Genomic DNA, 5,701 nt, shown 5'->3' with positions numbered 1-5,701 from the left:
CATCCCCCACCAGACTCCTCGCTGGGTAAGGACCGCACACCAGGGGGTAGTGCCAGGCAGAGTCAGGAAAATGAGCTGTGGGTCCTTATCGAGGAGTTTGGTATTTGGAGATTATGGAAGCTACGAGAAAGTGGGATGTTTCTGTAAAGTTTTAAGGCAATCCAGCTCAAGGTTGGATCTCAGATACTAGAACTAGACCACTCCCCAAGCTCTAACTCTGGGCAAGTTGCTTGAAGTGCATTTGCCTCAATGTTGTCATCTGGAAAATGGAGTTCTAAGGCGCTCGTGAAAATCAAAGGGAGATAGTGAAATGCTCAGGTCAGTGCCTGGCCCGTGGTGTGTGCTTGGAGAGTTTTAGCTGCAAAGAGCCTAGAAGGGTGCCTCGACTTTTGCAGGAGCCCCATAAGCATCTGCCGAATGAGACCTTGTGTGGTGTTGTGCAACTTCACACACACACTTTACATTCAAGGACTTTATGTCTTTGTGTTTGTTTTAATACGAGTTTTCTTTAAATGTACATTATTCAGGTAGTTGCTCCAGGATAGCGTGTCTGGTTGACATTCTGTGTGGCTTCCCGGGGTCCTTGTGGGTTCATGGGATGTGATCTCTTCTCTGTGCTTGATGCATCCAGCTGAAAAAGAGGACTTAGGATGGGATTTCACAGGTCCAGCCTTGGTCTACAATGACACGTTTCACATATGTTAAAAGATCTTCAAGGTCAGGGCTCTTTTTTTTTTTTTTTTAATGCCAGAGATGGGGGAGCGGGCCAGGCCACGGCGGCGGGTTTACATGTTGCTGTCCAAAGCTCTTCTAATGAAGTAGGAGTGCTCATAACGTCCAGGATGAAAGCATGAAAAAAGTTAGAAGATCCAGGCTGTAAATCTCTGCTCACAGTGGTAGACCTTCTGATACTCAACTAGTGGGATGAGGTGTCAGTATATTTTTTTTCTGTCTCACAGTTAGCCATTTCTCTAAAAATATAGCCTCATTGTGTGTCTCGTGGAATATTACTATGGGATTGAGTAATAAAAGAAACGTCATTATAAATGTGTGTAATGGAAAAAAGGAGGTTGCCATGGGAACCTTGACTCTTAATTTCCAGAAATTTCTGAGTCTGATTCATGAACTTAATGTTTCAAGGACCTAGCTGTTGTACTAAACACAGACAGAATGCCATTTTAGATAGCACCTTTCTATCTAAAAATCCCCAAATGCTTTTTAAAGCATTCTGAGATATTTTGTCAAGGCCGTGGTTTTCCCAGTAGTCATGTATAGATGTGAGAGTTGGATCATAAAGAAGGCTGAGTGCTGAAGAAATGATGCTTTCAAACTGTGGTGCTGAAGAAGACTCGTGAGAGTCCTGTGGACAGAAAGGAGATCAAACCAGTCAATCCTAAAGGAAATCAACACTGAATATTCATTGGAAGGACTGATGCTGAAGCTGAAGCTCTAATATTTCAGCCACCAGATGCAAAGAGCCGACTTATCGGAAAAGACCCTGATGCCGGGAAAGATTGAAGGCAAGAAGAGAAGGTGATGACAGAGGGTGAGATGGTTAGATGGCATCACTGACTCAACAGACATGGATTTGAGAAAACTCCGGGAGATAGTGAAGGACGGGAAACCCGGAGTGCTGCATTTCCATGGAGTCGCTAAGAGTTGGACATGACTGAGTGACTGAAAGACGACAACGAAAGAGATAATTTGATGGTTTACCGTAAAGCACTTAATTGACACTAGTTCAGTTCAGTCACTCAGTCGTGTCCTTGACACCCATACACATGTGGATAAGCAAAAACAAGGACTCCAACTTTCCCGTGGTGATACTGCATGCGAGAGCACACATACAAGCAGACTTCTGTATGTGGGGTCTGGCAAAGTTCAAGCTTTTTCAAGTTGCTCCCTTGGATGAGAAGCATTCTGTGTGTCCTTCTGCAAACCTGGAAGACACACAGCTCCTGAATGAGCCCTAGGTCTTTCCTCACAACAGAACTAAACCTTTGATAAAAGTGGAAGTGTTAGTAGCTCAGTCATGTCCAATTCTTTGTGTCCCCTTACAGTCCCCATGGACTGTAGCCTGCCAGTCTCCTCTATCCATGGGGTTTCCAAGGCAAGAATACTAGAGTGGGTAGCCATCCCCTTCTCCAGGGGATCTTCCCAACCCAAAGATCAAACCCCAGTTTCCTGCATTGCAGGCACAGTCTTTGCCATCTGAGCCATCAGGAAAGCTCTAAACCTCTGATAAGAGGTTCCCAAGCCAAACCCAGAAGCTCTTGAGACCTGTTTTTGGAAGAAGGAGATCAAATTAGACAGGGAAAGAAGCAGAGAAAAGTGAAAGAGAACTGAGAGGATTCCTGGTTCACAAACTACCTCCACGTGCCTTTGGAAATTCAAGAAGGAACTTCAAGTTGGGCTCTCATGTCTGGGGGTGACCATGACTGATTTTTTTTTTTTCCCCTCCAGGAAGCTCCTTCACCGTCCACATGGGCAGCCTTTCAGAAGCTAGTCCAGGGACTCTAAGGTTTGAGCATGGTTTCAGGATGGCTATGATTGTTCCAGCAAATTCTAAGCATGTGTGTTCCCGTGATGTCCAGCCATCAATGAGGCAGGGACAATGGTTTGGGCAAGGGGCTGACCCCCTGACCCACAGCAGGATGGCTGTTCAGTGACAGTCTGGCTTCTCCCCGGTTTGACTGGGAGGCAAATACAAACTGCTCCTGGGAGACAGCAGTATGAAATGCCCTGCTCAGGGTATCTATAATTCATCTGCTTCAGAAATTCCTGCTCTAGAGCCCACAGCATCCAGAGAGGGACTCCAGAGCCAGGAATCCAGAAGAATCAGGAGCCAGGAGCAAATATTCCATGAGACACATGGACATTTAACTGACTCATGAGCCATGCTAGAGGTACATTATCGTCCCCTGTAGGCTACCTGGGGACATAGCAGGCATGTGTGCTGGGGCCTCCCACACCAGAAATACCCATGGAGGCGCTAAAGAGGTGATGCACTGGAATGACACTGTTCTATGTTTTGAGGGTAGGTGGACCAATCAGGGAGGGGACAGGAAGGCAACTGGTCCTTGAAGAGGCAGGTGTCAGAAGCAGAGGCCTTCCTGCCAGGAATAGCTGGAAACTCAGAGACACTCCCAGGACTTGTAGTATTTGATTTAGAGGAGCTGGGAAATCCTCTATCTTCTCAGTTAGTACGTCTTGAATGTCTGGATAAAGGAATGAGAGCCACCATTAAAACATAAGGAATTAGAAGTGAAAAATGTAGACATATGTGTACTGTGTTGGGCATCCCCAGTGGCTCAGCAGTAAAGAATCCGCCTGCAATCCAGGAGACATAAGACACACAGGTTCGATCCCTGGGTCAGGAAGACCCCCCTGGAGGAGAGCATGGCAACCCACTCCAGTATTCTTGCCTGGAGAATCCCATGGACAGAGGAGCCTGACACGCTACAGTCTACGGGCTCACAAGAGTCAGACACGACTGAGTGACTAAGCACAGCTTTGGTGTCACCCTGAAGATGGCATTTCAGTGATCAGACCAGGGGTTTTCTAGTCCCACGGTTGTCCCCACATTTTAATCCAATCCTCCCACCCTCTCCCTCTTACTTACCAAAGGGTCCCCACCCCTGCCAGACACTTGCAGAGTTAAGGAGCTGCGGGGATCCCGAGGAGGCCGTTAGAACATTTCCTCTGAAGACCCCACACCTAACTTGTTGAGGTCCTCACCCAGGAACCTTTCTTTCGTCCTCCCGGACAGGACAGCGTGAACCCAGACTCTTTCCTGAGACATTTACATCCCTGAGGTCAAAGCCCCTGGAAGAACCCCGGACTCTTCTCCTCACCAGGAAAAATGTGTGGGTCCCTTGAGCCTCTCCCCAGGGCTGGTCCCCCACCCTCTTTCACCCGAGACCCTCTCCTTCAGACAGACAAAGGGTTGCCAGGGCGTTTTCCAGTGCGCTGCTCAGACCTGGAGGTAGGTGTGATAGGTCTGTAGGTGGACGTCCAGGGCGGCCCTCCTTCCGGCTTGGCGACCTCTCCGGCCGGTCGCGAGGGCCACAGGGCTGTGTGGGCGCACGCGCGCAGGCTCGTGGGCGCACGCGCGCCGGCTCGTGGGCACACGCGCGCCGGCGCGTGGGCGCATGCGTGCCGGCGCATGGGCGCATGCGTGCCGGCGCGTGAGCGAGCCCGGCCCGGCAGGCGCGCGCGGCAGGCAGAGCCCCCTGACAATTCCTGTACTTCCCGATTCCCTGTGATGCGTTAGAGAGACAAGAAGGCAAAGCCGGCTGATACAATGGTGATTTCCTCAGGACTCCAGGACTGAATTAATTGTGTACACCTTGAGGAAAGAGTGGAGGAAACAATAGGAAAGCTCCCTTTAAAGTCGTCTTATTAAGGGAGAAGCAGCCTGGCCTCTCTCTCGCAGGGAACCTCCGATCTGCCTTATCAAACACAAGGTGCTTGCCAGATGCAACAGGTTCCTTCCTCCAAAGCTGTGTTCTTACATTCTCACACCCCCTGTAGGCTTTGAAATCAGTGTTCAAAGTGGACTTTCTGAATTCATGAAAACCCACAGGTCTGTAATCCATCCCTAATGGAAGTCAAACATGACACCGGCGAGATAAGACGCGGTGGCCTCCCCCTCTGTTCACAGTAGGTGTCTGCGGATAATAAATATTTTATTTTACTACAAAAACAAATAACTAAACATACCCCCTGTGTTTGTTCTGAACTCGACAGTAGCTTTTGTGAGTTTACTCTATTTCAAAGCCGAGCAAGGAAACCAGAGCGTCACGTTGGCAACTGGGTGCGCATGCAAAAGGAAACCAAAGCTGCTTTCATTCTCTACAAACCGAGTGTTACAGGATGCCAGCCTGTGCCCCTATGTGGAGGGCCTTGTTGGCCCTCCTCGGCCAAGTCTTGGTTTGGGGAGCAAAAAGGAGCCACCACAAAAACAGGCAAAGAGCAATGGTGTTTGGCATTCATTCTCTCTTGACTTAAGTGGTTATGATCAACTCTCCATAACCGACCTTCACCAAGAAAATATCAACACGCTGACCGACTTGGTGCCCTGTGAATTTCACCTTCCTATACCCAAGATGCATCTGTTCTGTGTCCTCTGGTCCTTCCAGAACAGAGAAAGATGAATCAAATTCTCAGGCTAACAGTCTCCAGGACCGACTTCAATGAAAATCACCTTGTCCCATGGTCTCCATCAGGCTGTAGCAATACTATAATGATAGTATTTTAATGGTTTCAAAAAAGTACTTCTGATAAGCTACACGCTTGAAATCAAATCGGTGATTGAGTGAGTAAAGTGGGAAATACTGGACATTCGTCTGTTGATGCTGCTAACTTTATGACTGTTTATGATTTGTCTGCTTAGTGAATCTTCTGAGTTGGTGACAACACTGATAATTCTTCTGGAATATTATTTGACCTTCTGCTTCTCTGGTCAAGTTGCTGTGACTTAAAGGTTGAGGGAAGATTTTCATGGGACTAAGTCTCCAGTGCATTTGTGTAAGCCAGTGGCCACATGGAATACAGTCCCTTGAACAGTGTAGTGGTGACCAGAGTTAGGGGAGACGTAGGCCAGGTCTGGGTGAAAAGTATTGGCAGTAGCATTATGTTATTTAGTCTTCATCTTAGTCTTCCTGTCCCACCATTTCTTCTGGTTTCAGAGTATACAGAT

The 5,701-nt window shown here is 48.1% G+C and overlaps 1 long non-coding RNA gene across 1 annotated transcript; it reads right to left on the bottom strand.

Moving 5' to 3' along the window:
• Nucleotides 1–472: 472 nt before the first annotated feature.
• LOC147344545 (uncharacterized) lies at nucleotides 473–1,945 on the bottom strand. The gene is made up of 2 exons (XR_015155439.1): nucleotides 1,849–1,945; nucleotides 473–1,360 (listed from the first exon to the last, which is right to left on the bottom strand). It is a non-coding gene; the product is annotated as an uncharacterized LOC147344545 (long non-coding RNA).
• Between the last annotated feature and the right edge of the window lie 3,756 nt (nucleotides 1,946–5,701).

The sequence above is a fragment of the Bos grunniens genome, chromosome 26, assembly GCF_055505025.1.
Source record: "Bos grunniens cultivar Pamir isolate PY7600 chromosome 26, Bosgru_T2T1.0, whole genome shotgun sequence".
NCBI classification, from domain to species: domain Eukaryota; kingdom Metazoa; phylum Chordata; class Mammalia; order Artiodactyla; family Bovidae; genus Bos; species Bos grunniens.
This window is presented reverse-complemented; position numbering and strand designations above follow the sequence as displayed.